General features: G+C 44.1%; 1 protein-coding gene across 4 annotated transcripts in view; it reads left to right on the top strand.

Moving 5' to 3' along the window:
* APBA2 (amyloid beta precursor protein binding family A member 2) overlaps nt 1–23,239 on the top strand; it is a 118,581-nt gene that overhangs the window by 17,732 nt on the left and 77,610 nt on the right. Inside the window, exon 2 of one of the 4 annotated variants that reach the window (XM_079953240.1) lies at nt 20,839–21,005. The exons of the other annotated variants lie outside the window; for them this stretch is intronic. The gene's annotated coding sequence lies outside the window, so the exon portion shown is untranslated. The remainder of the gene's footprint in view (nt 1–20,838; nt 21,006–23,239) is intronic. 4 annotated transcript variants of the gene reach the window in all.

Here is a 23,239-nt window from a genome sequence, read left to right as displayed (position 1 = left end):
CTCTTATGCTGTGGGTGCGAGTGCAGGCCCCGCCCCCTAGGCCGGATGGAGTTGGCAGGAGAGGGAGCGGTCCTCCCAACACTCACGCAAGCAGCAGCAGCAGCAGCCGTGTCCCGGAAGCCTCTCTCAGGCCTCTTATGCTGTGGCAGTGAGTGCAGGCCCCGCCCCCTAGGCCGGATGGAGTTGGCAGGGCCATTCGCCTGATCCAGCAGACAACGGAAGCTCCTGGGTGGCTGGAGGCTTTGTCAGGAGGCAGAGGCTGCGGCTGCATAAAAGGCAGTGAAGGGGCTGAAAGTGGGGTAGGTGCAAGGGGACTGAATGTTGAGACCATTGGTGTGGGTTGGCAGAGTGACCACTCACTGGGTCCCTTCCTGGGACTGGATTCCTCACCTGTAGCTTCTCCCTCTGATGTTTCTCAGTGTCCTGATGTGACTTGCCCCATCCGCTGCATCCAGATTTTTTTTTTGCCGGGTGTGTGTGTGTGTGTGTGTGTGTGTTATTGGGTTGTTGTTGTTTTAACTGTCCTTTGTGGTTTTATAGGCTGGTTTTATCCTATGAACCGCCCTGAGACCTGCAGGCAAAGGATGGTATATAAATTCTATAAAAGCATCCTCATCCTCATTCCTCTCCAGAGTTTTCAGCTGCCACCTCTTTGGGCACCCCCCACCCTTTGTCCTGATCTGAGCAGCCCCTCCATGATGGCTCCTCAAGGCCCATGACAAATGGTGTGAGCAAGTGACGCATGCGGTCAGCGCCAGCGCTCCCGTTTAGGAAGATGCCAATAGCAGGTCCTGGTCTTCTGTCCTTTCACACTCCACTTTGGAGGGTTAACAAAAACAAGTCCAAATAAATGCTCAGAGAGTTTGGCATCTGTTGACAGCATCACCCCTGGGCACAGCAGTTTGCATAGAATGTCTCCATTAGGAAATATGTTTTTTGAATTAGTTCCTCACAAAAGAGAATTGGGAAATAACTGTGTGTCTTTCTTATGCCTCGGCCACTTCTTTGAAAAACAAAAAGCTAAACACATGCACACACATTTAAAAGTATTGTGTCACTGGTAATAGGCATGGAGGAATCAGAATTCTGATTCCACATTTTCCAGCTTGAACACTTCTTCATCCACATTTCATATATTATCGCAATTTTGCCTAATATGCACATTTGCAAGCTATTTTCACACATATACTTTTTGTTGTTGAAGAACGGCATTACAAAATTTGGAGAAGTGTGGACTAGGTACCAAATTGACTTATATCCTACCTTTAAGGGAAAACAGGTTTTGAGTATAGATAATAATAATAATAATAATAATATAATTTATTTATATCCCGCCCTCCCCAGCCAAGACCGGGCTCAGGATGGCTAACAACCAATAATAAATGGGGCAATAAGATGGGGCAGGTTTAAGACTATTTCCCCTCTTCTACTTCATGACAGTCAACTTAGGGACATGGATTTAATTATGTAGAACAACTTGATGTATTAGGGTCCAAGGGAGCAGAACTGTGGTATATTGGATGGCAAATAGAAAGCAAAGGGATTCTGTTAACATTGCTGATTGTAAATTCTCCAGTCACAGAAAAGATTTATAGATGGGTCAGTAAAGCAAAGCTAAATAATTAATGCATTTATTTTATTTCGGTGCTTGAAATATTTCACAGCTAAGATCTCAATCCTGTCTCAGGGTGTTTGGTTAGCTTAAAACAAAGAAATGCAGCACATGACCTGTATCAAAATACAAATGTACATATTTCTCCAAGGGCTAGAATGGGGAGAGGCTAGAATGGGGAGACCTTAAGGTCCTGAGGTCCTGGGCCTTGTTGATTTTATTTTAAATCTGTATTATTATTATTATTATTATTATTATTATTATTATTAAAACAAGCTTGGTATAGCTGAAACTAATCTCTCTCTCTCTCTCTGTTGGAAGACATTAAAAAAAATGAAATGGAATTCAAGTGATGTCCAGTGACTTCCGTGAATGCCCTTCTTTTATATATGCTTACACGGAGGTGGTTTTCAGCTCTTTGGGATTACAGTAAATCTTTCTCTGTACAGAATCTCTCTTGGAACCATGTATCTCAGTTGTCCCCTGTTTGGTATAACTGGAACCATCCGCTAACAGTTGATCTAATTAGAAGTAATGATTTCAACCCAAAAAAGCTATTAAGATTAATGGACTCCTGGGAAAGGATAGCATTGCTTGAGCTGCATTTTGGCGCAGAAGACGAGGCTGTGTGCATTTAGTTTGCATAGAAGTAAATGGACCTGAGTGAATGAGGTGTTACTCCCATTAAAGTGAGGAGAGCTTTTTCCTGCTGCTGCTTCTGAGCTCAGCATGGCAGGATCCCCTCAGAGGGAGACCAGCTCACTTTGGGAGCTCCAGCCTTACAGCTTGCATTTTTAATTTTAGTTCATAAAATACTGCTTGTTTGTAAAAACAAACCAACACAAAGCAGTTTACAGAAAGAACAAAACGCTAAAATTATCAGTAAAAGCCGTTAAAAACAGCTATTTAAAACATTCAGAAAATAATTAAAATTGATGAGCTAAAAGCCATTTAAAACACATGGCAACATTCTACATGTCTAAACAAAAATCTTTTTTGCTTAGGCTGTAAAGAGTACAGTGAAGGCGTCTGCCTGATGTCAAGAGGCCGGGAGTTCCGAAGTGTAGGTGCCCCATGTTAAAATATCTTCTTCTTTTACAAGTGCAGAATGAGTATTATGTGGCACCTGTAAGAGACCTGCAGATCAAAGGGGTCAAGTGGAAGGCTTTCTCACAAGTAAACTCTTCCCAGGTGGTTAAGGGATTTTTACAATACAGGAATAGTAGCAACACCTGGAACCTGGCCTGTGAGCACAATCTGGGTTGCCCTGGGTTGGTCCTTGTAGACACAGGTGACAGGTGGTGCCTTTGAGGACAACTGCCGGACCTGCAAGGGTGTGGCAGGAAAGTGACCGTGGTGGTGCAGGAAAATTAAGGTGACAGCGTGCCAGGTTCTAGGTCCTTGTATTAATTTACAAAGTCCAGAGCAACATAGGTCCAGGGACCTCAGGGAACTCCTGAACTCTTGAATTGCAGCTCAGTCCCTGAGATCTGCTGCAGGAATGTCATTGATTGTTCCCCAGGTTGGCGATACTCTTGACAAGAGAGATCAGCAAGACTTGTGCCAATTTCTAAATGCCTGTTGAAAACTTTTCTGTTCCATTAGGCTTATGCGAGCAATTAAGAATACATCTTTCCACAATAGTGGGCTGATTTCTGATTTTAACTTTTTAATATGGTTTTTATTGTATGGTCAGGGCAGACTTTGGTAATCCTTGGTACTATGGCACCCTGAGCAAGGCCAAAATTTGGCACCCCCAAATGGATCCTCTCCATTTTCTGCCCCGTCGCCTTGGCACCCTGTGCGGGGGAGCTGACCTCACCACCCTAAATCCGGGGCTGGTATCATTTTATGTACAATTGTAATCAACCTTTGCTCAGTTTTTAAAAATGAATAGTGGTATATAAATAGTTTTCCAAATAAAAAATAATGCTGAGAGGTGAGGAGAGGTTTCCAGAGATATTTAAGACTGAAGTATGGAGCGCTTTAGATGGAAAATAGTTTGTGAAGAACTGGACTGTGTGATCACTCTGTGTGTGTAATTGTGTCCAAGAAATTTTTGGTCCAGCTTGGGGCGGGGAGAGGGAGGGAGGGAGTGTGCAACTGTATTACGGCTTTAGCAGATCCTGAGTGCAGTGCAGACCAGGTTTTTATTTTCTCATCAGCTGAAAGCAGTGGTCTGGCCCATTAGGCCGAGTGAGACAGCTGCTTCAGGCGGCAGATGCCAGGGTGTGGCAGCAACCTCTTGGATCTCTTCCTGAAACCCCTAAGCCTGGCTGCTTCACTTGTCTGCTAGCCCTCTGCTATGGTGGAGGAGGATGCTGTGCCAGCCATTGCCAGCGCAGAAGTCACATTCAGCTGCCAGCCAAGTCAGTTTCTGGATCTGGAGTGGGGTCACCATCTTGTCCTTTGCGACAGGCAGCAAAATGCCTCAGTCTGCCCATGAGCAAATGTCCAATATCTTCTGGTTGTGGCAGTTTGCTATGCTGGCTACAAGTGTGCAACTCTCTCTGTGTGCATGGACCAACCAGATTCTGCAGGCTTTGTGTCCTCCCCCACTTGCAAGAGTCCCCCGTTCCTTTGTGTGTGCCTCACGTGACTCTGTCCTTCATCAAACTATTTCATATAGAGCACCAGGGATGGAGACATTGTTCCTCCACTGTTGGATTTCAGAGACTCGGGTTTAGGGAGATTATTTATACAGCAGGATTTAGTATCTGCCAGTGCTCTGTTTGCTTGATATCACTAGGGACCAGTTCTTCCATAAATCCTCAGCCTCAGACGATAAGCCTTTTTTTTTTTTTTTTTGCAGAGAGCTGAATAAAAATAATTTCCTCCCAACCACCTGCAGTTAAAGTTCTTAATGTCATGGATTTTTAATCTCAAATGGTCTGGGGAAGCAAAAGCTCATCTATTATATGCTGCATTTAAATATGGGACTTTATTTTTCATTCCCCCCCCTCACTCTGCTGAAATGTTAAAGCAGGCCTGGTGATTTGTCCAGGAGTGACCCCCAGGAACAGCTTCTGATGCTGACCGTTAGGTTAAAGTGAAATGAAGCCAAATGCAGATTGTGGTGCTGTGTTTCTGCACTGCATTTCTCCCAATGTTTTGGGGACACAGGATGACTCCTGCCTGCTCACTTCTTCATCCAAAGTGGGGGAATCATCTGGAGGGGTGAATTAAAATGGCTTCTTCTAGTCTCCCATCTTCTATACCAGCCTTGCCCAACCAGGATCTCTTCAGAGGTTGCTGGGAGGGCTACACAGAATCCCAGGCAGTGTAGTTTCCTCTCTGCAATCCTTAGCACCCTTAACAAACTACAGTTCCCACAATTCTTGGTGGGAAGTCCTGTGCTTTAAATGTGTTTTGTATGTCCTTTAAGTGTGGATCTGCTCTGTTTTTTACCAAAAATTCAAGGAACAATTTTCAGCACTGGCAAAGCTACCAGTGAGCTGTTTGAGTAGTTTTTGCTCCTCTATTTTCTTCTCCCACCTCCTCCTGTCAAATGTTGCTAGAATTGTTGTGCAATCTGCATTGTTTCTTCCCAATTTTTTCATTTTAAAATAATTTTTATTGTTTTTTACACATGTTTTCTAAACATAACATCCCAACTTATACAGTATAACAAACCTTTGGCTATCACAGCCTAGGACTTCCATCAACCTCGACTAATGGTTCCCTAGCTTTCTTTCTGATTTTGCATTTTATTTTAATAGTTATTGCTATAAAATCCAAATCCTCAATAAACTCCTTCTTAGTCCTTTTTCACAATAATTAATATAGTTCCCATTACAAAACTTCTTGCAACCCTACAAGCGATGCCAATTGATTACAGTTGTCTTTCAAATATATCATAAATTTCTTCTAATCTTTCAGGAAAGTCTGGTCTTGCTGGTTCCGAATTTTCCTAGTTAATTTTGCCAACTCGGCATAATCCATCAGTTTCATCTGCCACTCTTCTTTTGTTGGTAGTTCTTCTTGCTTCCATCACTGGGCTAATGGTATTCTTGCTGCAGTTGTCACAGATAAAAACATTTTTTTAATATATAATTTTTATATATATAATGTACCTACTATACCAAGTAAAAGGGCTTCTGGCTTTTTTGCAAATGTATTTTTCAACATTTTTAAAATCTCATTATAAATCATTTCCCAGAAGTCCTTTACTTTCTTACATTCCCACCACATATGGTAAAAAGTACCTTCTTTTCCCAGCATTTGTTATTTGTTTTGTACATTTTAGCTAATTTCACTGGTATTATATACCATCTGTACATCATTTTCATTATATCTTCCTTTAAAGCACTGCAGGCAGTGAAAATTATCCCCTCTTTCCATAATTTTTCCCAATCTTCTAATTGTATATTATGGCCAATATCTTTAGCCCAGTGTATCATGACTGATTTAACTTCTTCATCTTTCAAATCCCATTCAAGTAATAATTTATACATTTTGGATAATATTTTAACTTTGTTATTTAACAATTCTAATTTGAATTCCAATTTTGTATATCCAAATCCATTTTTCTTTTTATCATCATTAAACATTTTGTTAATTTGACAATGATGCAACCAATCATTCACAAAACCTTTAACTTCCTCATATGGTTTTAATTTCCATTAGTTATCCATCTCCTTCACTATTTGTTCATAGGTGGCCCAATGTTTCCTCATATTTATCTTTTTCACACTCATTACCTCAAGAGCCACCATGGTGTCTTATGGTTCCTTCCCAATTTTCTTTTGGGTGCCTTGTGTATGTGTGCAATACCTGAGATGAGAATAGTTCATGAAGTGTCTTGTATGACACAGAAGCACACTTACCCTGAAGGCATTGCATTAATTAATATTCCATCTGTGGTTGTAGCTACAAACTCATTTATCATACTGCCTTGAGAAATAAGAGGCTAAATTATTGATTTAATTATCATAATGCAGGATGTCCTTGCATGGATTGTGACCTGATGGGCTTGCGATAAAACTGGCAATCTCTTTCAGCACAGGAGTGGTGAATCAATCTTTTGTGCAATTTTAAACTTGTGAAAATACACACAAGGGTAAACATGTTGGTCTATAAGGAAAAGGACCCTGCAGAGTCCACAGCTGGGTAATAATTTTGTTCACAGCACCGAAAAATTCACAAAAATCTGGTAAGCTTCTGTGATCCAGCAGAGACAGTCTTAGATTCTTAGTGGTATTGTGTTACTGTTGTAGGCAAATATATCAGGGCTAAACAGCAATAGTTGGAACGAGAAACATTGCTTTTGGTGAGGAGTAGTGAAGTTGTGGTTCTCCAGATGCTGCTGAAGTACAATTCCCATAAATCCATTCCAGTGGCAGTGCTAGCTGGGCCTGATGGGAGTTGCAGCACACAGCATCTTGACAGCCGCAGCTCACTCTCCCTTCCTTTAGATGGACACCTTCTAAACTCTTCTTGGTGTCACCTCTTCCTGCAGCATTGGCTGTATTCCTGGTTCTGTTAATCCCATACGGTGTAAGGAAAGTTTACACACAACATTTGGGCCTCTTAAGTCACGCGGTGTTTCTGCAACTTGGGTCCTCTGCTGTTGTTGGACTACAACTTCCATCACCCCTAGATAGCAGGGCCAGTGGTCAGGGATGATGGGAGTTATAGTCCAACAACAGCAAGGGACCCAAGTTGCAGAAGCACTCGTCCAGAGAAATGGTGAGTCCGAGGGGATGTGCTGGAGGCGTGTAGAACACATGGAGAAAGTGAAAAGAGTGTTTTCTTCTTCCTCACAGGAATGGAACTTGGGGGCATCCAATGCAGCTGAACATTGGAAGACCCAGGACAAACAAGCGAAAGGGCTTCTTCACACATTGCAGAGTTAAATTCAGGAATTTGCTACCACAAGGTGTAGTGATGGCCCCCAACTTGGACGCTTTTAAAAGAAAATTTGGCAAATTCATGGAGGGTAAAGTTGTAAATGGCTGCTGGTGAAGGTGGTAACAGTGGCCATATGCCTTTGAATGCCCGGTGAGGAGAGGGCACTGGTGCCCGGGTCCTGCTTGTGAGCGTCCCAGAGGCATCTGGTTGGCCACTCTGGGAACAGGATGCTGGGCTACATGAGCCACTGGCCTGATCCAGCTTCAGGGCTCCCACCTTCTTAGGGAGTCAGATCTGGTCCCATCTGTCAGTAGTTGCCCATATTCTACCTTGTTTCTTTGGCATGTCTTTAAAAACTGACGTGTGGTTTTTCGAACTCCCACCCACTTGCATATACAACAGCATCTTTTAAAAATGAATCTGGGGAGGGGGAGTGGGCATCATAACCACCCACCCTACCCCTTGAGTCGTGAATTGTGTCACATGCATCTTAAAATGTGAATTGTCCCAGAAGGGCCTTGTCTCCAGGCTGCCAGTTCAAATGGGCAAATGTATACAAAGTGCCCGGTAATCTTGAAGATCCTTTTTCGTCCACCGCACAATGCAGTTAAAATCTGGTACACACTGGTCCCCCTGTGCAACTGCGATAAGGCGGCTTAGCTGATTTGAGAGCTGTCCGGGATTCGCAAGGCCTTGGAATTAGCATGCTTATGATGTGGCTGAACTGTCTGGCAAATTTGGCGCTGATGTGTTTTGTGCAAAGGCCGTGTTTCTCTTCTGTTTTATTTATATCTCACATGATAAATGTTTGAGAACAGTGGCAATGTGCTCTTTTTTCTTTCTGGATACATTGTAGCACATCCTTTTTGTCTTCTCTGTGAACAAATGACACTGCCTCCTGCTTTGTCGGATCGTTGAGTCCATCTAGTTCAGTACTGTCTGCACAGACAGTGGCTCTTCCTAGTCCCACAGGCTGGAGGGGAGTGTCTGTCACAGCCCTCCCATCTGAAGATCCCCCCCCCTATTTATTTGTAGGTGCCAGGGATTGAATACAGGGGCCCTTTGCATGAAAAACATGTGGTTTACCCTGAACTGTGATGCCTATTCTAAAACAGTCTGGGCATTGCACAGAAAGAACTCGAAATGGCCCTTGACTGCAAGCTCATCCTCCTAAAACCATACGGTGGAAGGAGAGGAGACTTGGAAAAGAGAGAACCAGCGTAGCAATACTCACATACTTTTATTTGTATGCCAGCTTTTCATAGTTCAAACTATGCTCAAGGTGGCTTACAACATTAAAAAATACACAATTGCAAACAATGAATAAAACATCAAAAAGTACGCCACCAAATTGAACAATTTCTGCATAAATCATAATAAGATCTAAAATAAAGATACAAAAAATTAATATCAAAAACAGCAGCAACATGACCTCCCCAGGAAGAAACCCCTAGACAACCCAAGGTTCTGCTCAGCAACCTCAGCTTTTGTAGCTGGAGTCAGTCAGGGCCCCATCCTCCCCAGGCCAGGGGGGAAAGGCCTGCAAGGCAGGGAGCAGGTCTTCCCAGAGTCACAGCCAAGGGGGTCTCTGGTAGGAATGGAAAAGGAGCCCTGCAGGATCAGACCAAAGCAATCTAGAAAAGTTAAAGGCGATTGAGACAATGCCAAAATGCAGCTACCTTGTGATAACCACGTTGGTTCAAGTCTTGCCCTCTGGGGCAACAAAAGTTCCTCCAGTTGTGCAGCCACCTTTACATACAGACTCATACTATGATGATGACGTATGTGGTCTCTTTAAGATGAATAGGATCTTAAGAGCAAGCCTGTTGATTTGCTTGTCCAGAGATGGTTCAGTTCAGTTGGTGGATGTTATGTGTGTGTGTGTGTGTGTGTGTGTTTGCTTGTTAATAAAACACCCATTCTAAATTATTACATTGATTCAGGAACTTCATGTTGAAAACAACATATTGTATAGAATCATAGAATTGTAGCATTGGAAGTGACCCCAAGGGACATCTAGTCCAACCCCCTGCATTGAAGGAATCTCAGCTAAAGCATCTGACAGATGACCATTCAAAGAAGTAGAGTCCACCAACTCCCACAGGAGACTGTTCCATTGCCAAACAGCTCTTACTTTCAGAAGGTTCTTCCTGGTGTTTAGTCAGAATCTCCTTTCTTATAACTTGAAGCCATTGGTTCGAATCCTACCCTCCAGAGCAGGAGAAAAGAAGCTTGCTCTATCTTCCATGTGACAGCCCTTGAGATACAGTGGTGCCCCGCAAGACGAACGCCTCGCAAGACGGAAAACCCGCTAGACGACAGGGTTTTCCGTTTTGGAGGCGCTTCGCAAAACGAATTTCCCTATGGGCTTGCTTCACAAGACGAAAATGTCTTGCGAGTTCCTGCGGGTTTTTTTCCTCCCCCCCCTTTCCTAAGCCCTAAGCCGCTTATCAGCTGATCCGCTAAGCCGCTAAGCCGCTAAAAGCCGCTAAGCCGCTAATAGTGCTAATCCGCTAAGCCGTCAATGGGCTTGCTTCGCAAGACGAAAAAACCGCTAGATGAAGAGAATCGCGGAACGGATTCTTTTCGTCTTGCGAGGCACCACTGTATGTGAAAAGGCTATCATATCTCCTCTCAGTCTCCTTTTTTCCAGGCTAAACATACACAGCTCCTTCAAGCACTCCTCATAAGGCTTGGTTTCCAGACCCTTGATCATCTTGGTCTCCCTCCTCTGCATACGTTCCAGCTTGTCAATATCCTTCTTAAATCGTGGTTCCCAGATGTGGACACAGGATTCCAGGTGTGATCTGACCAAGGCGGAATAGAGTGGGACTATTACTTCCTTTCACCTGGACACTAGACTTCTCTTGATGCAGCCTAGAATAGTATTTGCTTGTTTGCTGCTGCATCACACTGTGGACTCATGTTAAGCTTGTGGTCCACTAAGACCCCTATGTCCTTTTCACATGTACTACTGGCAAGCCAGGTGTCCCCCATCTTATATTTACGCAGCTGATTCTTCCTGCCTAGGTGTAGAACCTTACATTTGCACCAATGGAATTCATTTTGTTAGTTTTGGCTCAGTCCCCCAATTTTTTAAGGTCATCTTGAATCTGATTAACAGCTTCCTCGCGAGAATATCTAACAGATTTTGAGTTTGAAATTGTTACTGATTTGAATTTTATTGTGTTATCGTTTACCTGAGTGTCTTGTGCAAACTGCTATTCTGAATAATGTCTTTGCATAGGGGAGGGGGCACTGAGGATGGGTTTATGGAACTAAGGGGGCACTGCCCTGAAAAAGTTTGGGAGCCACTGATTTAGATGCTTTCTGGCCTCCCAGCACCATGCCAGTTTCTCTGGAATGGAGGAGTCCAAAGCACTAGGGCGGATGCCAATAGCAGCACTTATTTGGGGGGCTTTGACTCACCTCCCAACCTTTGCCCATTGAATCACCTCCCCTTTGAGAAAGGAACGGAATGATTTAATGGTCACCAGTTGCAATTTGTGCCTCGAGGTCACAGAGGCCACAGAATCGGTACTAAGATGCCATGTTGTCTGATGATCCATGCCTCACAGAAAATGCTACTGAGGTTTATAAAAAATATATGGAGGATTCTCTGAATCCAGGGCTCTGTTGGTGGGTGGGAAAGACAAGGAGCACCCAAGGGCCAAACTGAGCCCTTACGCTGGTATTTGGACACCCCCATTTCTCTCTCTCTCTCTCTCTCTGCACACTTTTTTCTGGCTAGTAGTAAATTTAGGTCTCATTCCCAGTCTGCAAAAACAAATTTGCTTCTTGGCACATATAGTGTGATTTACATGTACCGGTACTTTGGTCCATTTTTGACAGCATTGGTTATGTTTATGTTCTGCCAAAGGATGGCAGAGAATAAACAGGTCTTGTCATTGTGAAAACATTTCCTCCCCCTGCCCCACAAAATGATGGAGTGTTTAGATCTGCAGCAAGTGAAGTCATTTGTATGAGGCAAAATTGAACAGTCTCTATGTGATAGTCCTTCACTCCCCACCCTGTGAAATGATTTCAAGGAACATCTCCTGTAATCCTAATAGGCTATAATAATAAAACTGATTATGTATTCAATGCTGCTGAAGAAAATTACATTCTTCTTGTAGTGTATAGTAAGATGAGGGGGCTGATAATTTTGTTTTAGAATGATAGAATCACAGAACTGTGGAGTTGGAAGGGACCAAGGGCCATCTGCTCCAGTAGGCTGTGATCTACTATCCAGTACAGTGGTGCCTCGCAAGACGAAATTAATTCGTTCCGCGAGTTTTTTCGTCTTGCGATTTTTTCGTCTTGCGAAGCACGGACTTTGGAAAAGCTTCAAAAATCACCAAAGTCTTCAAAAACCTCAAAAAAGGCTACCACACCGCGTGCTATGAGTTGCTCCTCGAAGTGAATGCACGGTTTTAAGAAAAAGGAAACAAACTTGCAAGACGTTTTCGTCTTGCGAAGCAAGCCCATAGGGAAATCCGTCTTGCGAAGCAACTCAAAAAACGAAAAACTCTTTCGTTTTGCGAGTTTTTCGTCTTACGAGGCATTTGTCTTGCGAGGTACCACTGTATCAGAAACTGGCAGGGATCTGCCACATTCTCCCATTGTCATTCTTCAACTTAAACATATTATATTTGGCTGGGGAAACCCAGCCAGATGGGCGGGGTATAAATAATAAATTATGATGATGACAATAAAAATAATAACAAATTATTACCCCTCCCAGGGCCCTTGGCACACGCGGGAAGCCAACACACCCCGAAATGCCCAATTTCCCCCTTACGGGGGCGGGCCTTACTTTCGAATAAACGCAGCTAGGCTGGAGCTGGAAAGGGGGGGCGGGGAGGGGCATCCTCGTCTCTCTCCATGCCCCCCTCCTTCCTGTGGCTCCCCCCGCAGCGCTGCAGCCTGCACGGAGCCCGCGCCTCCTCGGCTGCCCCCTCCCTGCCTGGGGCTGTGGCTTGCTGGGGGCGGAGGGAGGCGCCTGCCACCTTTCCGAGGGGTGGAGGGAGCGCCGCCGCTGCAGCACCTGCCTGCTGGCGCAGAGGATCGGCAGTGTCTGGAGCGGGAAGGAGGCGCTAAAGGCGGCCACGAAGAGGCAGAGGCGGAGGCGGCGCCAGCCAGAGCGCTTGCTGCGGTGAGGCAGCGCGGCTAAGAGGAGCCTCGACCGGCCATGCCGCCTGCGGAGGGGCTTCGGCCGCGACCAAGCGCGCGATGAGGGGCCCCAGCAGCCATGGGCCATAGCTGTCAACTTTTCCCTTTTCTTGTGAGGAATCCTATTCAGAATAAGGGAATTTCCCTTAAAAAAAGGGAAATGTTGACAGCTATTCCATGGGCGAGGGGGGCCTTGGTTGTATGGTCAACCAAAATCCATCCTGCGATCGACCGGTGGATCGCAATCGACACGTTGGGACATGGTTGATCTAGTCCAAGCCCCTGCAATGTGGAATCTCAGCTAAAGCATCCATGGCAGACGGCCATCCAGCCTCTGCTTTAAAACTTCCAAGACATGAGAGTCCACCACCTCCTGAATGTCGAACAGCCCTTACTGTCAGAAAGTTCTTCCCGATGTTTGGTCAGAATCTCCTTTCTTGTAACTTGAAGCCATTGGTTTGGGCCCTATTCTCCAGAGAAGAGAAAGGAAGCTTGGAACATACCTGGATTTGCCTTCATTTTATAGTCTCATAAATAAATGTAATCTGATAGCTAAAATGAAAGGAGTTTGTGGCATCTTAATCTCTTTAGGTGATTGTGGTTTCTTCCTAAAGTACCTTTTATAAGGCACCATATGTTTCACTGTCAGTGAAAAAGGCATGTATGCCATCTGCTTGGGTGATTTAAAAAAGCACATTTAGCAAAGGCTTGGAAAGGGAGCAAAATGTTTATACCTTTCTTGGCAGCCGGTTGACTGTTTTAACTGGGAATTCTGTCTCTAGGTCAGGGATAGGCATCAGTGGTGGAAATAAAAAATGGAAGGAAAGTCCTAAACAGGACTTTGTGTACAGTGGTACCTCGGGTTAAGTACTTAATTCATTCTGGAGGTCCGTTTTAAACCTGAAACTGTTCTTAACCTGAAGCACCACTTTAGCTAATGGGGCCTCCTGCTGCCGCCGCGCCACCACCACACAATTTCTGTTCTCATCCTGAAGCAAAGTTCTTAACCCGTGGGACTATTTCTGGGGTAGCAGAGTCTGTAACCTGAAGCGTATTAAACCCAAGGTACCATTGTATTCCACTTCTTATTTTTTGGCCAACCATATTCTATGACAATCTCTCTCTCTCTCTCTCTCTCTCTCTCTCTCTCTCTCTCTCTCTCATGCGTGTCTGTTTCTATTTTGCATAAGTTCTGTTTTTGCTAGTGGAATGGGGTCAAGGAACTGAACAAGTCACCAAAGCCTCATCTCTAACTATTGAGGATCTTACGAAGTCCCCAGCCTGCAGTACAAAATTTCAGTAGTGCATCTCCACAACCATAAGGGGCTGGACACTTTGGAAAACAAGTTTTAAATTCTGAAGTGACTATGGCAGAGTTGGGTAACCTGTGTCATAGAATCATAGAGTTGGAAGAGACCACAAGGGCCATCGAGTCCAACCCCCTGCCAAGCAGGAAACACCATCAGAGCACTCCTGACATATGGTTGTCAAGCCTCTGCTTAAAGACCTCCAAAGAAGGAGACTCCACCACACTCCTTGGCAGCAAATTCCACTGTCAAACAGCTCTTACTGTCAGGAAGTTCTTCCTCATGTTTAGGTGGAATCTTCTTTCTTGTAGTTTGGAACCATTGCTCCGTGTCCGCTTCTCTGGAGCAGCAGAAAACAACCTTTCTCCCTCCTCTATGTGACATCCTTTTATATATTTGAACATGGCTATCATATCACCCCTTAACCTCCTCTTCTCCAGGCTAAACATGCCCAGCTCCCTTAGCCGTTCCTCATAAGGCATCGTTTCCAGGCCTTTGACCATTTTGGTTGCCCTCCTCTGGACACGTTCCAGTTTGTCAGTGTCCTTCTTGAACTGTGGTGCCCAGAACTGGACACAGTACTCCAGGTGAGGTCTGACCAGAGCAGAATACAGTGGCACTATTACTTCCCTTGATCTAGATGCTATACTCCTATTGATGCAGCCCAGAATTGCATTGGCTTTTTTAGCTGCCGCGTCACACTGTTGGCTCATGTCAAGTTTGTGGTCAACCAAGGCTCCTAGATCCTTTTCACATGTATTGCTCTCAAGCCAGGTGTCACTCATCTTGTATTTGTGCTTCTCATTTTTTTTGCCCAAGTGCAATACTTTACATTTCTCCCTGTTAAAATTCATCTTGTTTGTTTTGGCCCAGTTCTCTAATCTGTCAAGGTCGTTTTGAAGTGTCCACCCAGATGATGTTTGTTTTTTTTTTAAATATATTTATTAAAATTTTTAAACATAGATGCAGAAATAAAAAACAATGAAACATATATCATAACATATTTTCTTAGCTTCATTGGACTCCCTCGCGTCTCCCGCTCCCACTTGCATCATTGTCAATTCTTACCCGCAATTTATCATCTTGTTTACATTCTTATATCCCATTCATTTAAAATATAATCTATTAATCCTCCCAACGGTTTATGTTTTTTCCTCAATCTCACTTGTCATCCTAATTCCATCTAGTTTAGTGGTGCTCAATTATTTATGATCTAGCATCCTTCTTAACATTCAACCAAATTACAATGCTTTTTAAAATAAATCTTAAATTTCTTCCAGTCTTCTTCAACCTTCTCTTCTCCCAGGTCTCAGATTCTGCCGGTCATCTCGGCTAGTTCCATATAGTCTATCAGCTGCATCTGCCACTCTTCCAGTGTGGGTAGATCTTGGGTTTTCCAGTGCTTAGCGATAAGTATCCTTGCTGCTGTTGTTGCATACATAAAAAATGTTCGGTCCTTCCTTAACACCTTCTGGCCAACAATACCCAAAAGGAAGGCCTCTGGTTTCTTAGTGAAGGTATACTTAAATACCTTTTTCAGCTCATTATATATCATTTCCCAGAAAGCCTTCACTCTAGGGCAAGTCCACCAGAGGTGAAAGAATGTTCCTTCATTTTCTTTACATTTCCAACATTTATCAGACAAATGGTATATTTTGGCAAGTTTAACTGGGGTCATGTACCATCTATATATCATTTTCATTACATTTTCCTTCAAAGCATTACATGCAGCGAAGTTCAACCCAATGGTCCACAACCTTTCCCAGTCCTCAAACATAATGTTGTGCCCAATGTCCTGTGCCCACTTTATCAGTTCTGTTTCCAACTTCGATTTCTCCACCTGGAACCCTAACTTTTTGTCATTTTTAAAGACTTCTTTAATCTGAGCGTAGTGTAGCCAGTCTCGCACTTTATCCTTCATTTTCTCCAAACTCTGCAATTTCCAATTGTCTCCATCTTTTTCTAGTATTTCCCAATATTTTGGCCATTTGGCCTCCATATTGGGTCTTTTTCGGGCCTTAGCTTCCAGCGGTGAAAGCCACCTTGGAGTTTTATTTTCCAATAAGTCTTTATATTTTGTCCAGACATTAAACACTGCTTTTCTGACAATATGATTCTTAAAGGCCTTATTGATCTTAACCTTGTCATACCATAAGTATGCATGCCAACCAAAAGCATTGTTAAAACCTTCCAGATCCAGAACGTCAGTGTCCTCGAGAAGTAGCCAGTCTTTTAGCCAGCAGAAAGCTGCGGCTTCATAGTACAGCTTTAGGTCTGGCAGGGCAAAGCCCCCTCTTTCTTTCGCATCAGTTAATATCTTAAACTTAATTCTGGGCTTTTTGCCCTGCCAGACAAACTTAGAGATGTCTCTCTGCCACTTCCGGAAGCACTCCGTCTTGTCCACAATCTGTAGTGTTTGAAACAAAAACAACATTTTTGGCAATACATTCATCTTAATAGCAGCAATTCGGCCTAACAAAGAAAGTTTCAATTTTGTCCAACTGTCTAAGTCTCTTTTAATTTCAGACCAACATTTTTCATAGTTATCCTTAAAAAGACTCAGATTTTTTGCTGTTATGTTTACCCCTAGGTACTTTACTTTTTTAACCACAGTTAGTTCTGTCTCTCTCTGAAACCGTTCTGACTCTGTATCTGTCAAATTTTTTCCCAGCACCTTAGTTTTCTGTTTATTTAATTTGAATCCCGCCACCCGACCAAAGTCTTGAATTAATTGTAACACTCTTTTCGTACTAGATTCTGGCTCCTGCAGGGTCAAAACTAGGTCATCTGCAAAAGCTTTAAGTTTGTATTGTTTCGCTCCGACCTGAATTCCTTCCACCAACCGGTCCCCTCTGATCATGTTCAAGAGCACCTCCAGAACCGAAATAAATAGCAGAGGGGAAATGGGGCAGCCTTGTCGTGTTCCTTTTTCAATTTTAAACTCTTCTGTAACCACATTGTTAACTATCAATTTAGCTTTTTGTTCTGAATATATTGCATCAATCCCATTCTCAAAACCCCGTCCCACTCCCATTTCTTTTAAATTTCCCTTCATAAATTTCCAAGAGATATTGTCAAAGGCCTTCTCCGCATCTATAAAAATTAACACTGCTTTTGTATTTATGTCTGTTTGCAAAAGTTCCAAAATGTCAATGATATTCCTTGTGTTAGCAAACAAGTGTCTACCTGGGAGAAAGCCTGCCTGGTCTTTATGAATTACTTCATTTAATACTTTTTTGAGTCTACTTGCCAAAACGTCTGCAAATATTTTGTAATCCACATTTAAAAGGGAGATGGGACGATAATTATTAAGTTGTGTCTTTTCAGCTTCCGATTTTGGTATCAATATGATAAAAGCTTCTTTCCATGATTCCGGCGCCTTCTTCCCCTCCATAATTTCATTGCTGACCTCCATCAGTGGTTGTATCAGATAGTCTTTTAATGTCTTGTAATACTTGGAGGTCAGCCCATCTGGCCCTGGGGATTTGCCCAATTGCATGTTCTGAATGGCTTGTTCAATCTCTTGTCGTGTTATTTTGCAATTCAGGATTGATCTATTTTCTTGTGACAATTTTGTTAGTCCATTTTTTTCCAAAAATTGTTTAATCTCAACCTCATCTTGCGGCCCTTGAGTATATAATCTTTTGAAATATCTCTGGAAGCACTTTCTGATCTCCACAGGGTTCTGAATATTTCTTCCTTCAATTTCTAAATTTGTAACTGTATTTAGTTTTTGTCTCCTCTTCAACTGCCAAGCTAGCAGTTTCCCACATTTATTTGCCGATTCAAAAGTTTTTTGTTTCATTAATTTAATCTTCCACTCTATTTCCTGGTTTATCAATTTAGAATATTGTGCTTGATGAAGTTTGATTTCTCTCAGGGTCGGCTGTGACTTCGGATTTGATCTTAACTTCTTCTCCAATTCTTTGATTTTCTCCAATATCTTGTCTTTCCTCTCATTTTGTATCCTTTTCTTTACAGCATTCTGTTGTATCAAGAACCCCCTCATTACAGCCTTACTTGCGTCCCAGATAGTTCTTTTTCCACCGTAGTGTTCATGTTTATCTCAAAATAGTCCTTCAAGGCTTTTTGGGCCTTCTCAACAATCTCCTGATCTCTAAACAAATTGTCATTCATCTTCCATCTAAAGGAGCCGGTTGGTAGTAGTGTCATGTCCATCTTCGTTGCATTATGGTCGGAGCAGCTCTTTGGGCAGATTTCCACCTTTCTGACCTTGGGTGCCAGACCTCTAGTTATCCATATTTGGTCGATTCTTGTCCAAGTCAGCTGGGCTTCAGAGAAAAATGTTCCCTCTCTTCCCAAGGGGTTCTTCGTTCTCCAAATGTCAATTAAGTCCATATTGTCTGTCATTTCAAAAAAAGTCTTTGGTAGTCTGCCGTCCTTTGATGTTGGATTTAGGACAGCATGACTGGTTTCCTTGCACTGGGTGCAGCACCAAGGGGGAGGGTGCCTTGCCCTGTTCTGGAAAGGACCCATGAGGCTTTGACAGGTTCCTAGAGTCCTCCTGCCTCCTTCCCAAATCCTACTTAGTGCTTGCCCAGTGCCTCTGTTACCCAGCTTTAGGAAGGAGGCATGAAGGCTGGTGGGGAGTGGGTCATTAAATTTTGGTTTTGGGCAGGGTGCCATATTGCCAAGGTCCACCCCTGATCTGGAGGGCCAAACATTAGGCAACTGTAGTGTAAGGTGTAGGACAGCTACCAAGTCGTAGTTGAACCATTTCCATATTTGTGTGTGTGGTGGGGAGACTTTGCTGTCTAGCTCAGGCCCCATCTCTTAATCAAGGAGAGCAATGGATAGGAAAGGCCTCAGGCTTCATGGTTGCCAGGGGAAAGACCTCAAGGCAGCTGGGGGGGGTGTCATTTGGCTCTTTGGCTGAAAGTGGAACAGTTGGTTTCTAATGTACTGAAATTCCCAAGGATTAATGGGGATAAGCCATTTAAAAAACAAACAAACTTAAAATCTAAGCTAGCATTCCACAACCTGGTGTCTTCCAGATGTTTTGGATTACCACTCTCATCAGCTAGCATGGCATTGTTCAGGGAAGATAGAAACTTTCACCTCAATAAGATCTGGAGGGCACCAGGTTGGGGAAGGCAGATCCAAATTATGGCCCTGTTCAGATGCAATTGGAAAGTACAATTTTCCTTTGCATGTGCTCTGGGTTCCCAGACTTTGGGCTTCCACAGTGCTCAGTGATGCTCTGAACTTGGGGAGACCATAGCTTGTTTGAATTATAAGGGTGAAATTAAAGTAGATTACGGTTCTGAGCAAGCTTATTGAAAATGATGGACTTAAGCCCCTCTATTTCAGTGGGATTACTCAGAGTGCAACTACTGCTGGAGACTATTCAAAAAATGAAATTGATTCCTCTTCCCCACCACCCAAAAAATACAAAATGGGTTTTTTGTTTATGAATGGGACATTGGAAAGAAGATTTTGCTGCAGTTTGAAGAAGAAGAAGAAGAAGAAGAAGAAGAAGAAGAAGAAGAAGAAGAAGAGGAGGAGTTTGGATTTGATATTCCGCCTTTCACTCCCCTTCAGGAGTCTCAAAGTGGCTCACATTCTCCTTTCCCTTCCTCCCCCACAGCAAACACTCTGTGAGGTGAGTGGGGCTGAAAGACTTCAAAGAAGTGTGACTGGCCCAAGGTCACCCAGCAGCTGCATGTGGAGGAGCAGAGACGCGAACCCGGTTCCCCAGATTACGAGTCCACTGCTCTTAACCACTACACCACACTGGCTATGAATCAAGCTTCTTTGGTATCAGAGGCGGAGCTAGCTGCTCTGGCACCCGGAGGGGCGCACATGCTGTGCACTCGGGGTGGGGGAGGGGCGAGCCGGAGTGAGCATCGGGGGGGGGGCGCTGCCGCACCCCCTTCCTCCACCAGTTTGGTATCCAGAGTTATTCAACTCTTCCTTTTCATAGAATCATAGAGTTGGAAGAGACCACAAGGGCCATCGAGTCCAACCCCTTGCCAAGCAGGAAACACCATCAGAGCACTCCTGACATATGGTTGTCAAGCCTCTGCTTAAAGACCTCCAAAGAAGGAGACTCCACCACACTCCTTGGCAGCAAATTCCACTGTCAGACAGCTCTTACTGTCAGGAAGTTCTTCCTAATGTTTAGGTGGAATCTTCTTTCTTGTAGCTTGGAACCATTGCTCCGTGTCTGCTGAAGAAGAAAGAAAATCAAAGAGAGAACTTCTTGGCGAAGAAGGCAAGGAAAAGGCAGCAGCAGCTTTTAATGTCCTTGAATGTAAGTGATGAGAGGCCCCCTCTCCCAAACAGGCTTTGTAGAGATTTTTAATTAGAAATCTCAAATATTTCCCCTAAAGCATAAATTAGTTTGGTGTTAAGCTGACAAAATATCACCAGCCCATTCCTCTTTCTCTCATGTCTTCCCAGTTTATTCTAATTAGTGTAATCCTTCATAGTTTAGGAGAATGTGAATTATTTATTTATTTGGCAAATACTGCAAGCTGTGAGGTGCAGCTTAGGCACTGGAATGAAGATAACAGAGAGGATGAGGGGATCCTAAGCTTGCTCAGATACCACACCCCTTGTCCCGTGGGAGAGTCTTCAGTGGCCTCCCCTCCCCCGGCTGAGAATCAGGGGTTCTGCAGATTGTGAAACCAGTGCTGGGCACTGAGGATGCCCTTATCCTCACAATTCTCAGTTTAATGATCCTGTTTTTGCTGCCTGCCTGGGATTTCAAAAGCAGGAGGTTGGCAAACACCCAGAAGAGCACCAAGCCCGGCTGCCGGGTCAAGGCTTGGTGGGTCTTGTGCAGGGCTGCTGAGCAGAGTGGCTCAGTCTGATGGGCTGAGGGAGCCCCCTGGACTTTTCCATCTCTCTCTGTCTCTCTGACTCCCACCCCAGACCCTCTTTGCTGCAGGTTGCCTTCCTTAGGCTGATTGTCAGTGCAAGCGTGTTCAGCATCTGCACTGGCATTTTGGCACATCTTGGCAGGAGTACTGTTTGTTCATTCAGGAAGCATCCCTGACTCTCTGGAGTTCAGATCCCAGAAACTGCTGCATTATGACAAGGCAACTACCTCAAGTTGTTGCCATTACTGGCACTGAGCCCTTGCTTTGACTCTCTTCCTCTGTGCGCTCTTTTCTTCTCAGAACTGAAACCATTCTGTGAGACCCTCAGACTGCTATTCACACCTATTAAGATTTTTTTGAATGAATTTTATTATTTATTTATTTATTTATTTAAAATAATTCTTATTAGTTTTTTACACAAAAATTGACATTATTCAATTCACTTTCGGTATAATAATTTCTTACATTTTGACTTCCCATCGTTACATTTGTGATGTTCCTGTTGTATTCCTTTATCAGCTGCTATAACTACCATTTATTTTCTATTGTATTATAACTTATATTATAGTCATTTATTTATTCTCTTTCCTCTGCCTGTTACCTCCTTCCTCTATGCGATTTCATTTGACAGTAGTTTTTTTCTCAAATAGTCTGAAAAGAACCTCCACTTTTCAACAAAGTTCTCATCTTTTTGATCTCTTAGTTTTGCTGTCAACTTCACCATCTCTGCATAGTCCATTAACTTTAAATGGACTGTTCTTTTCACTAAACATAAGAAGTCCCAAATGCTGCAACCTAGCCTTATGGTCTCCTCTTCCTCCACAACTGGGTGCCTTGAAGGTTCTCCTCATCTGATTTCTTTGTACTGATGGAAAGGAGGTAAAAGGGTGACGGCTTCTGGTTTGGGGAGGACTGTTTGACGGTATGTAGACTTGTCACATTTCAAAAAGTAACATTCCTGACACCCCCAAAGTTGTTGAGAAGGTCTAGAAGTGGGGTCAAAGCCACCATGTTCAGAATACCTGGAGAGGGGCCTGTGCGCAGGGGAGCAGGACTGAGAGCTGCTGGGCAGGGAGAAGCCGCGGGTGAGAAGGTGGTGACTCCCTCCTGCTGCTTCTATGAGGCGGCCCAGAATGGCAGCAGAATACAGCCCCGGTCTCAGCGGAGCCCCCACCCCATGCGCAAGGGACAGAGTGCAAAGGCTGCGCTGGAGCAGCAACACCAGAGGCCAGCAGGTGGGGAGGAGACCTGGAGACCTCCGGGGTAGAAGGACCGAAGAGGCCCTCAAGGAGGGGAGACCATCCCCTTGCTGCCCACCCTGGGAGCCCAGAGAGAGAGAGGGGGCGCCCCATGCCTGGCGCAGGCCCTCCCCACCAAGCACTTCGTTTTGCCCATGTCTGCATGCGTCCCCCGCTCTCTCTTCCCTCCCAAGGGCAGGGCCAAAGCGGTGGGCCAAGCAGATGCTCCAGGAGGGGGAGGACAGGGCCAAAAGGGAAGCTGACGGTGACTGAAGTGAGACAGAAAGGCTCGGTAGCACACACACACACAACCAGAAAACCTAAGAAAAACCTGGGTTGCCATATGTGCGGGAAATTCCAGACATCTATTAAAATTCAAATATTACCCCAGTTGCCATTTTAGGCATCCAATTTCCGTACACGTCTGGAATTTTTCAGACGTATGGCAGCCCTAGACAGTGTGCACCTGATGTCTGCTAAACACCGTCTTTAACGTATCAATTGTGCTTTAGGAAACTCGAGAATACAATTAGGAGAAAGCAAAAGTCAGCATTTAAAGCCTAAGAATACAGTACTTGTATTTGCCACCTTATTTATCTTCTCTCAGTCCCCTCACCATGCACTTCTTAATTTGTATTGACGAACTTTCCCCAACCTGGTGCCCTTCAGACATTTTGGACTGCAGTTCACCACATTGCCTGTGCTTCTGGGGACTGATGGAAGTTGTAGTCCTGCAACATCTTGAGGGCACCAGGTTGGTGTGTTTTTAATTCTTATGAGTTTTTCTAACCTGTCCACTTTATGGTCCAATGGTGGGCTCCAAACAGAATGAACATAATGTATCAAAGCAACATATTTAAACACTTATCTGAAATAGTAACAGCTTTACAGATGGGGAGGGGCATTTCCTTCCACCTCAAAGACTCCCGATCTTGACTCATTGGTGGAAGATTTACGATGGCTGAGCCTCACCCCCTTTGGAGGGGAAAGCATTCTGCAGTCTGGGGTGTGTGGGTGTGTGTGTGTGTGTGGAGGGTAGCCTCCATAGGGTGTGTCACGCACCACAGTCTCTTGAGCTTCACAGGGCAGAGGTGCTGCTAAGAGGGCCTCCGCTGTCCGTCTGTGTGGAAGGAAGCACCCCTTTAGCTATTTGAGGGTGTTGACACTTGCTGCACTGGTCCCATAATGCAAAGAATGTGAGATCTTGCATCACAA

Source organism: Podarcis cretensis (assembly GCF_951804945.1).
Source record: "Podarcis cretensis genome assembly, chromosome: 14".
Lineage (NCBI taxonomy): Eukaryota > Metazoa > Chordata > Lepidosauria > Squamata > Lacertidae > Podarcis > Podarcis cretensis.
Note: the sequence above shows the minus strand (reverse complement) of the source record. Positions and strands in the feature narration are given on the sequence as shown.